We start from the raw sequence: 12,252 nt of genomic DNA on the forward strand, positions 1-12,252 counted from the left end.
CCGCAGACACGTTGTCAGGTGTACAGAAAAGAACATAGGTAGGCGTAATATTAGGTAGGTGAGGTACCTATATTGAGAAATTAAATATCACGTGTCTCAAACGGTGAAGGAAAAACATCTTGAGGAAACCTGCATACCAGAGAATTTTCTTTATTCTCTTTGTATGTAAAGACTGCCAATCCGCATTGGGCCAGCGTGGTAGAGTAAGGCCTAACCCATCTCATTCCGAGAGGAATGAGCTCAGCAGTGAGCCGAATATGGGTTGATAATGATGAGGTACCTATATATTAGGAAATTGGAGGTGTTACACCAGGTGCCTCATAAAGGACGTAAATCCGACTGTTTAAATACATCACTATCTTAAACAAATATGACAATAATGGTTAAATTGTTTAACATTACCCTATTTATATTGTAAAATAAAAAATTATACATACAAATAATTATTTAATTATTCAAAATCAAGACAAATAGATAATCAGCTGAGTATTAGTACAAACTTGTATTTTAGCTTAAAATTTAACTTAGCTAAAATGTTTTAGCATTCTATAAGTTGTCTCAAAAGCTATAAGCTAAGTAATTTGAGGACAAAGGTCACGAAAATCGATATTTTTGCAAATAACTCATTTCCTACGGGTTCGCGGCCTCGTGCGGTCGAATCAACCGCATTCGGCATATTTTTGCTACTATGATGACCAGTCTATAATTATGTTATCTGAAATCTGAAAATTTCCTATCATAAGTAAGTACGGTAGAAAACTGTAAAGTTTCGATCATGTTGGCTTGAAGGAAGTAGAGCGTTTCCAGACCTTAAAATTGTCGTCAACTTTTTCTCTATTTCGTGACAATTCTTCGCTGGAGATCCTTAAATCTTTAATCTTTAAAGATAATTTTTTAGGGGTAATCAATAAATTAAGCGACTATGATTTTTCATAACAAAAATAACGCTTCGACATTTGAATTCTGCTACCTCTCAAAGGCATGCGTTTTCGACGTGTTTTTGGAAACTTCATAGTATTCTACTGTACTTATCTTTGGTAGGAGCATAGGGGGCTGATAAATCACGGCTAATATCATTACCAAATGCCCGTTTCAAGTTTAAAAATCAATATATTGATATCCGCTACTACATTCTTCAATTGGCACGCATTTTCCAGAAGCAGTATCCCGTACTGCAGGAGCGTCACAGTAGCTAGCAGAGAAGTCGCAGACATGGCTAGTAATGTCCAGCTCTGGCTCAGGACTATCGCAAGTAGCTTCCGGTAAGAAGTGACCACATCCTGGTGAGTAGGAATGGGTGCCTTCCTCGCAGTAATGAAGGCCTGAAATAAAACGAATCTTAGCATTCCATGGAATCACCGCGGGTGCCGGGTCTATCGTGTGCCAGAGAAAAAACTGAGCAGAACCAGTAACTTGTGATGTTATGACCTTGTCATAGAGGAAATTCTCTCCTCTATGACAAGTAAACACTCCCTTTTCTCTGCTCGCGTTGTTCTCTCTGCTCAGCCAAATCGGATCTTACTTGAGTTGTTTTTTTGTAATGCAAATAGGCTCGCGTTTGACCATGATCTAACCTGATGGTAAGTGTAGATACAGTCTAAGATGAGACACGCTTGCCTAGAAGTGCCTATTCACTCTTGTTTTGAAGATACCCAACTTATAAGATAGGTATTTGACAATACCAAGAACTACTTAGAACTTAACTGACTTACCTAGAACTTTCTACGTATTACAAAATACTCACATTTCCCTTTTAACCCGTAAATACAACCCCTATCAGACTCGGGGATAACGGCTAATGACAACCCGATCACGACGAATAAACAAAAAGCGAAGATAAATTTCATATTGGTAAAAGTAATGAAATTGACGTGTACTCAACGAGAGTTTAAAGTGATGTCTCACCAACAACTAGCCAATTGCTATTGTATTGTTTTCTTTAATCAGTTATTATGATTTTATTTTTTAATTTGACGACCTTTTAACTTATTAATTATAACCTAGCGATAACCCTCGACGCTGTTTGAGGAAATTTCATTTTTCCCAAATACCGCGATAAACATGGGTTTCTCAGGATAATCCCTGATAGTGTCTATTGTTGGAAATAGTAGTCTGACGGATATAACGTCACTCGATGTCCATCCATCGTGGAGTGCAGTGGACGTCCATCGGCTGATATGATGATGATGATGATGGTAATAGTACATCCCCATGCCTCGGAGAGCATTAACCCCTAGCCTCTACCACCCACCCCACCCACCTTCTTTAAGTCCCTTAGCCAACTACTAGCGGTCTCAGATACCGCTTATAAATTATTATTAATTTTAATTTAAGTCACTCTAGGAATATTTATAATAATTTGGTATTTTCCTATTCGTTTAAATTATTATTAATATCATCAGGGAAAGAAAATGTTCATTTAATTTGTTTGAAATGATTCATAACGATCAACTAACGTCTTTTATTAGGAAACTAGGTTATTTAGTTACTAACGACCAATATAATAATTAAAATAATTACTTTTAAATTGAAAATAAATAAAAATGTTTGATACGATAATCTTTTATATTTACGAGTATATTAAAGGTAGAAATCAGTACCATAGTAGACTATAGTTAACTTTTGCGAGGAGAAATTTTGCATGAAACTGCAAACATTCTGTGAAAATACGGAACTTGGTGGCTGAAACGATTGGTTTGTCTAACTCGCACTTGTCCATATTTTTGTATAAGTTTATTCATAAAACATTATGTTCACTTTTATCTAGAACATCTAAAGCAGCGGTTCCCAAACTATTTGTTCTCATAGACCACTTTTGATATCTAGCTGGTTCCGGTGGACCCCCTGCAGATACATTTCTACCATTTCCCAAATTTCGAAAAAATATGTAGGCTCAGTTCCATCGAAATTAACAACAACATTATCAGTTTTTTTTTTAAGTGAGAATCGATTGCTGAATTAATTAATTTATTGTGCTGTGAGTGGATGTAAAAAAGCAAAGTTGGCCAATGAAACAACTATACTTTTTAACATCTAGGTATACACAGCACAAGGATTCAAAAAATTCTCACTTGTTTTATTTAGAAAACGCCCCATTCAGTATGAAACTAGATACAATTTCATGGAACCCCGTAACGACAATGTAGACCACGTTGTCGTAACAAAAAAATGGGGGGCCACGGTTTGTAAATAAATAAAGTGTTGTTGTTGAGTCTCCCGTGGACCTGGACCACTTTGGGAACCAATGATCTAAAGAAACACAAAGTTATACGACTATGTACCTATCTGTGAGTTTTAACATGGTAAATACTTGTTGCAAGGTTTTCCTTGTACGGTTTGTATTGTTTCTTGTTTGAGCATGAGTGTTTCATTTATAATTATATTTATTGACGAGTCGTGTCTCGGAAACAAGACGATCTGTTATTAAGTTACATCTCCATCCATGATTAACGATAACCAGTTTTCATTATTATTGTATTGTGTGCCTTACTACTATTATGTGTATTCAATTTACTTTTATTAAATAGGTACTTAACAGCCTTTTTAAGGCTCCGTAGTCAACAAGGAACCCTTTTTTTTTCGCCTCGTCCGTCTGTCCGTGTTGTAGGTACTCGTAACTCTGAATTGCGAGTTTTTTGTTGTTGTTGTTGTTGTGGTTGTTGTTGTTGAATTTGATATAATAATTTTATCTAAATGATCTAAGGACGGATTTTGAGTCCCATAATTATTCTGAGACAGATGTGGATTCAAAACTTACAGATTTTCTTAAAGAACGAAGAAGTTATAATAATAACTATTTATTTAATGATTATAAAAAGTAAAGTTGTATCTTAAATATAATTAGACCCTGATAATTTCTACTATAATCATCAGGTGTATGAAAATTACATGTGTCTAAGTTAAGACTAAGGAAAATCGCGTGTTGCTTACTTATCTAGTAAGCATTTTCTTTTAGTTAGCGTATTTAAAGTTGACTAATAAATACCGGTTCTAGAGGTCACCCTTGGTAGAGTACAGCGCTCTCGACAACCGGCTTGAACTTACTTGTAAGTTTATGATTTCTTCAAGCAAGCGAGATCCATTCTATAGTTTTTAGATATACTTAAGTAAATGTATATAAGTCACTGAAGGGCATCGCACCTATGTTTAAGACTTGTGTTCGATTCCATAATCGGTTATATATTCTTTCCTTCCTTTCCGGCATTTGCATGGTAACTTTTTTTTTCTTTTTTTTTTAAAAAAGAATATTTGCCATATTTTGTAATATGACCAATATTCCCATTCCCCTCCAACTAGTCGGGAAAGACTGTGCTAGGAGTGGGTACGATGATAGACCAACGGGGCAGGGATCGAACCACCACCCCTCGATGATGAGTCCAACCGCTCTTACGGTTGAGCTATTGAGGCTTTATACATAAACATTATTTATACTAGTCTATAGTACTACTAGTGGGTACTAGTAGTATTATAGAGAGGTCAAGTATAATCAAGTTTAGCTCAAGTGGTGTTATATGGGTAATCTCTAGATTTTTGACGTCCTCCATGACGCAGTAATGCGCGCGTTGGATTTACAAAACGGACGTCCTGGGTTCGATTCCCGGCTGGGCTGATTGACGTGATCCAAGTCTGGGAGGCTTCGGCCGTGGCTAGTTACCACCCTATCGGTAAAAATGTACCGCCAAGCGATTTAGCGTTCAGGTGCAAAGGTGTAGAAACCGAAATGGGTGTGGATTTTAATCTTACTCCTAACAAGTTAGCCCGCTTCTATATTAGATTGCACCATCACTTACCTACCATCAGATGAGATTGTAGCTAAGGGCTAACTTGTAGATAATAAAAAAAAAACTACTGAACTGATTTTTAATTTCCGTACTCGTTGTTTGTGAAAGCAACGTTGTTTGTGAGTGTCATAGGCTATATTTTATCCCATTATTCCCATGGGAACAGAAACAACGCGGGTGAAATCGTTCTTTATGGCTGATAATGATGAGGAGAATTGGGAGTATGGCACTGTTTGTAAAATAAGAGATGATATTTCGGTAATGAGTGTAAAATACCGGAATCAAACCCACGGACCGGCTCTAAATCGCCTTGCCATCTACGAGTATACTGCGATATCGCAAATATGGCGCGTGTGCCGCCAGCCGGTCCATGTCCAAGGCGTTATAATGAGTTTTGTCCATTAGGTGACGACGTTCACCGCGCATACCAGAAAGCACATCCCACACATACGACACGACACGACACGAGAGCCGTGATAGCCCAGTGGATATGACCTCTGCCTCCGATTTCGGGGGGTGTGGGTTCAAATTTGGTCCGGAGCATGCACCTCCAACTTTTCAGTTGTGTGCATTTTAAGAAATTAAAATATCAAGTGTCTCAATCGGTGAAGGAAAACATCGTGAGGAAACCTGCATACCAGAGAATAATCTTAATTCTCTGCGTGTGTGAAGTTTGCCAATCCGCATTGGGCCAGCGTGGTGGACTATTGGCCTTACCCCTCTCATTCTGAGAGGAAACTCGAGCTCAGCAGTGAGGCGAATATTGGTTGATGAAGATACGATACGAAAAACACACAGCCTCCTAATGTAGGCAGATACATTTTTATTTCGCTCAAGACGTGATCAATTACGCGCGCGTGACAAATTTGTTTCCCCGCCGTGTTTGTGCGAGCTATCTGTGTTTGGGATCAGGTATCTCCAAATTGAAATCTTAATGCGTGAATTATTCTTTAACCTGGCGATGGAGTCCAAAAATAACTGGGAGTTTATCTGGAGTAAGATATGTATGAGTTTGAGTAGGTATAGACCCTAACAAGAAAGTTAAACCAAAATGGCGGTCATCTGGGTATCAGGGTCATTTCAGGTAAAATTATAAATCAAAGTGGTAATACGGTACCCGTGGTTGCCCAGTACATTAAAGATCTATAATTTGTTTTCACAAAATCACTAATATCCATATTCTGAGCTCGAGTCTTCTCTCAGAATGAGAGGTGTTAGGCCAGTAGTCCACCACGCTGGCCCAATGCGGATTGGTAGACCTCACACGCGCAGAGAATTAAGATAATTCTCTGGTATGCAGGTTTCCTCACGATGTTTTTCCTTCACCGTTTGAGACACGTGATATTTAATTTCTTAAAATACACACAACTGAAAAGTTGGAGGTGCATGCCCGGACCGGATTCGAACCCATACCCTCCGGAATCGAAGGCAGAGGTCATATCCACTGGGCTATCACGTCCTCAAAGGTTCGTTGCAACCCTTAAACCCCAACCCTTTCATATGGGACACGACGTACTGTTACTTACTGTGGCTCTCGGTGTTTAAAAAAAACACTTTATTTGCTGAAATTATGCTGTTTATTATTTATTTTTTTTATAATTCTCACTACGACAACGACACTACACTCTCACTACACACTTTTGATCACTTTCTATTCGCGACTCGCGAGGACCTGCAAAGTGTCTATTAGGCAACTATAGGGTGCGATGCACCCGGGCGCCGCGATCTCAGAGGCGCCCGAGTGCTTAGGTGTTATGTTAAACTGTAGATAGATACTCGTACATACTTATGCATCAAAATAATTATATTTTTTGTTTTTTTTAGAAATTAAAGCAGTAGAAGGATTTGGACATAGATGTCTGCTACACAGACAGTTGTGGTAGTTGAAGTGATGTTTGTACACCATTCCATTTTAACACGCTCGGCGTGCTCAGCACGCTTAGGTTATGTACTAGAGGGCGGTAAGGTGAAGTTTGCACCCGGGCGCTACGTGAGCTAGAGACGCCTCTGGTCAGGGCCTTAGCTTTACTACTAGTCCAGACTGGCAGGCAGACACCAGGTCCGTAGCTGGACAGCAATTTGGCTAATTACCAGGATGACTGAAAGATACAGAGCTACGGTTTTTATAGCAAATACATCGCTGACTGATTCTTGATATCTTTGTCGCAGGCCTGCGTTATCAACGTAGAGTTTAGGGATGTAACAGTACGCAGGGTTACTATGGGTTACTATATTATAAATGATTGACAGTTCTAATATTAGTAAATAAAAATTATAATAATGTACTCGGCTTGCACGCCTATGAGGCAGATTGTGTAGGAACATTAAAATGTAACAATATCTGTATATGACCACATTCTGGCAATAAATGATTTATGATTTATGATTTATGACCTTTCTCAGACTATCCTGTGTGAAGGAGGGGTCTAGGCAGCACATCCTGCAACTTTATTCAATTTAATTTAAACGCCTGCACAAAATATTTAGCAAACAATCATATGTAACTAACTGCTTCTTAAATTTGCATACTTTAGAAAAAAGAATTTTTGGAGAAACTAAAATAATAGCATTAAAACAGGGATTCTTAGAAGGTATAGGTGCATCAGGCTTAACACATGGGGCTAGCACCACCATAGTAGCTTCGCCCTGGTCCGAGCTATGAAAGACGACAATACCGGAAATACTTTTGTTTAAGAATGCAGTATGGAAGTGTGTGGAGTAACGTAAGACAATCGTAGAGCAAGTAAATCCGGTCCGGGGCTAGCTCGAACTTCTTATTAAAGAATTAAATATCATAAAATAAAAGTCTTAAACGGTGAAAGAAAAACATCGTGAGGATACCTACACACCTGAGAACTTTCTTAACTCTCTACTTGTGTGAAGTATGCTAATCCTCATCGCGCCAGAGTGGTTGACTATTAGGCTAAAAAATTCAAAATTTAAAATACATTTGATTCGATGAAGCTTAGTTTACAAGCACTTTTGAAACGTCAAGTAATGTCATTATTAATTAATGGTGGTAAGTAAAGCCGAAAACTTAAAATTAAAGTTACGACCTACCTCTCAACCTCTCTCATTCTAAAAAGGAGATTCGTGCTCAACAGTGAGCCGAATATGGACTGTTAAAGATACTTAGCAATGGTGCAGCTTACTGTGTCGTTTAGAAGCAACACCATATTACATAACTAGCGGACGCCCGCGACTTCGCCCGCCCTTAGACCTCTTTAATCCAGCCCTTACAGTAGTACCTATCGCTGTAAAAATGGAGTAACTTCTTCCGTTTTCCCAACATTTCCCTTCACTGCTCTGCTTCTGTTGATCGTAGCGTGATGAAAATTATACTATAACCTGCCCAGGAATATGAAAAATAATTGTACCAAGTCTCCGTAAAATCTGTCGAGTAATTTTTGTTTCTCTAACGAACATACAGACGAAAATCAGACAGACAGACGAAAATTTTACTGATTGCATTTTTGGCATCAGTATCGATCACTAATCACCCCTTAACAGTTATTTTGGGATTATATTTCATGTACAGATATAGATAGAAGATATTATGGAGCTTGTATACATGGTGCCGGCTACAAACGTAATAGCAGTTTGCTACGAATTTTAAGTATAGCGGTCAAGGAATTCTCTCTCAGTGTTTCTCAGTCTCGCAAACTGTTATTCTAGTAGAAATATTAAAATGATTCTCTCAGCACAACAAGAACAGACATTGCATTTATTGCTGTTCAAGCAAATATATCCAGAGGCGCAGCGCACGCAAACACAGATTGACAATCGTTGCTCCGTTATATCCGCATTGAAAACTTGTTGCGTCGCCTACTCCACGAAACTGGCGGAATTGTTCACATATTTTTTCACTTTTATCCTTCATAAAATGTGCTATGTGTATGACTTTCACACGTGAGAAAAAATAAGCTACATAACTAGTTTACTTACTGCGAATTACTTACTACGGATGCAGCATTTAATTGCAATTTGCAGCATTACGATGTCGTGTAGAAACCGAAAAGGGGTGTGGATTTTCATCCTCCTCTAAACAAGTTAGCCCGCTTCCATCTTAGACTGCATCATCACTTACCATCAGGTGAGATTGTAGTCAAGGGCTAACTTGTAAAGAATAAAAAAAAACATACGTGGAATAAATGTTGTATACTTAGTAATGGTGCAGCTTACTGTGCCGTTTAGAAGCAATGCTTGTATACATATAACATGGTGCTACAAGAGAATAAAAATTTTAATAAAAAAAATTCAACCGACTTCCAACTCGAAAATTAACCTAAACTAAAAAGCAAGAAATAACTTCTTACCTATGTGCTACCTTCTGATCAGTTTGAAGGCGGTGCCAAGCCAATGATGTTTTAATTCAAGCCGTTTAAATTAGACAATTTCTGTGGTTCTTTCAGAAACGGCTTTAATTAAAACATGACACTGGATTGGCACCGCCTTCAAACTGATCAGAAGGTAGCACATAGGTAAGAAGTTATTTCTTGCTTTTTAGTTTAGGTTAATTTTCGAGTTGGAAGTCGGTTGAATTTTTTTTATTAAAATTTTTATTTTTTCATTTTTAGTGTTAGCACACCTACTGAGTGTGAACAAAAATTAATGAGCAATTAGTTGAAACGTTATTTTCTTATGATAAGTATCTAAGTCCTACAATCCCAATTTTAAAACTACTACCATAACTCATATACAAAATTTCACATCCCCTTTATCCACACGTAATATGAATATTCAGAAAAACGTGAAAGGTGACTGTCCTCCGTCTTCATCACCAGACCCCCTGTGCAGTCACAATCCATATGGGTGGAAAGTTCTCATCAATATAAAATTTGTCCAAACACAAGGTAGCTACTGTGAACCGTCGAGGAGTTCCCTTAACTCTCCTTCATCTCCATCACCAGACCCCTAATACAGTCACAATCTATCCAGGTGGAAAGGTCTCATCAATACAAAATAATCAAGTCAAAACACAAGGTAGCTACTGTGAACCGTCGAGGAGTTCCCTTAACTATCCTTCGTCTTCATCACCAGACCCCTAATACAGTCACAACCCATCTAGGTGGAAAGTTCTCATCAATACAAATTTATCAAGTCCAAACACAAGGTAGCTACTGTGAACCGTTGAGTAGTTCTCTTAACTCTCCTTCGTCTTCATCATCAGACCCTTAATACAGTCACAACCCATCTAATTGGAAAGTTCTCATCAATACAAATTTATCAAGTCCAAACACAAGGTAGCTACTGTGAACCGTTGAGTAGTTCTCTTAACTCTACTTCGTCTTCATCATCAGACCCTTAATACAGTCACAACCCATCTAGGTGGAAAGTTCTCATCAATACAAATAAATCAAGCCCAAACAAAAGGTACCTACTGTAAATCGTTGACGAGTTCCATCGTCTGTGTATCGGCTCCATCATCAGACCAACTCCAGACCTTCATAGAATTGTAGTGGTTTAAAATACCTTATGGAAACACTAACAAACGCACTAGCCGTCTTTACGATTTTCGAAAGTTCCCCTCGATTTCTCCAGGATGCCATCATCAAATCCTGACATGAAAAAAATGGGACCACCCTGGAATCAAACCCTTCAAAACAAAAAAATAATTTTCAAAATCGGTCCACAAATGACGGAATTATCGCTGGACATACATAAAAAAAAAAAAACATACATACAGCCGAACGTAGAACCTCCTCCTTTTTGGAAGTCGGTTAAAAAGAGTCTGGTTTGCTACGTATTTTAAGTATTGCCAGGAACTATATGGAATGGAATAACTGGCGGGAATTGTTCACATATATTTTATTTTTTATTTCTTACAAGTTAGCCCTTGAATGCAATCTCTTCTGATGGTAAGTTTTGATGCAATCTAAGATGAAAGCGGGCTAATCCGCTTCCATCTTAGACTGCATCAACATTTACCATCAGGTGAGATTGTAGTCAAGGGCTAATATATAAACAATATAAAAAAAATACTTGTTAGGGGTAGGATGAAAATCCACACCACTTTCGGTTTTTACTGATGATAATTCAAAATAAAAACCTCCCAAAAACTGGAAAACACTGCAGAGTAAGTAGATTAAGTCCAAGCCCGCGACACCAAACGTGGGACAAAAGAATGGACCACCAAACCTACTGGCAATATCATCACCATTAGCAACCCATTTTCGGCTCACTGTTGAGCACGAGTCTCCTCTCAGAATGAGAAAGGTTAGTCCAATAGTCAACCACGCTGGCCCGCAATGCAGATTACGATTCTGTAATACTCATTACAGAATGCATGCCTTTCTGATTTTAAAACTGTAAACAGAATGCGTTCCTCGAATTATGTACACTCAATACCTCACAGCGCCTGTTCTAAGTTAAGTCGAAAACATCTTCTGTAATTTAAAAGATAGTGTTCTAAGCTCTAGCAACTAAAAGACTTTTTATTAGCCGTAAAAATTCAATAGTTTTATTACATTTCCCATGTTTTCGCTTATCTCGTGGCTCCATATTTACATCGATATCTCGATTCAATATAGCGTGTAAACAAAACTGGATGTCGTCGTTAAAACTAAAATATCTCGCGATACAGTTCAACCAGTCGCCCGCAGGTGCACTGTCGGTTTACAGCTATACGTAACACATACATACATACAAATATTTACATTTTTTATACATATTTTATAAAAAAAATGGTGATAAACAAAAGAAACCCTGGCTGAGTTTGTTGTGGGATTTTCTCGGAGCTTTAATAGTGACTTTAATTTCGAGTTATCGACTTTGCTTATTATAACCTAATTTGGACCATTAAAAAGAATGGACCTGTTTCACACCCAAATTCACCAACAAAAAAGTCTGTCGTTTTTTTGAAAAAGAGGGACGAGGTAAACTCACACATCAAAAATATTTAACACCAGTGAGTATATTCTGTGTCCATACACTACACACAACTATAAATTTGACTTGCAATACACACACGCGTAATTTTTACACAGACTAACCAAGATCTTAGATCTTAAAATGTGTCCCTATCAGCATGCTTTAATTATGACGTAACCAAACAGCCCTCTCAAAACTATTTTGGCACACATTACGGTTCCTACACGACATCGTACCGGAACGCTAAATCGCTGGGCGGTACGTCTTTGTTGGTAGGGTGGTAAATAGCCACGGCTAAAGCATTTAACCAGCCAGACCTGGACCAATTAAGAAAACCTCGATCAGCTGGGGATCAAACCCAGGACCTCCGTCATGTAAATCCGCCCCGCATCCCACTGCATCACGGAGGTCGTCAAAGTTTCCCGCGTCGTGCCTGGGCAAGAAAGCGAATGCCTCGATGCCCCGTACGAAATATCGCAGGACATACATAAAAAAAAACATACACACACCCGAACATAAAACCTCCTCCTTTTTGGAAGTTATTAAATTAATTTTGACTTTGACTTTGTCATGAGAAAGCAAGTCCTTAGTCGCCAGATAC

General features: G+C 38.3%; 1 long non-coding RNA gene across 1 annotated transcript; it reads right to left on the reverse strand.

The window, feature by feature from the left end:
* Positions 1–434: 434 nt before the first annotated feature.
* LOC128199322 (uncharacterized) lies at positions 435–2,264 on the reverse strand. Its single transcript, XR_008251974.1, has 2 exons — positions 1,745–2,264; positions 435–1,322 (listed from the first exon to the last, which is right to left on the reverse strand). It is a non-coding gene; the product is annotated as an uncharacterized LOC128199322 (long non-coding RNA).
* Between the last annotated feature and the right edge of the window lie 9,988 nt (positions 2,265–12,252).

The sequence above is a fragment of the Bicyclus anynana genome, chromosome 22 (genome assembly GCF_947172395.1).
Source record: "Bicyclus anynana chromosome 22, ilBicAnyn1.1, whole genome shotgun sequence".
Lineage (NCBI taxonomy): Eukaryota > Metazoa > Arthropoda > Insecta > Lepidoptera > Nymphalidae > Bicyclus > Bicyclus anynana.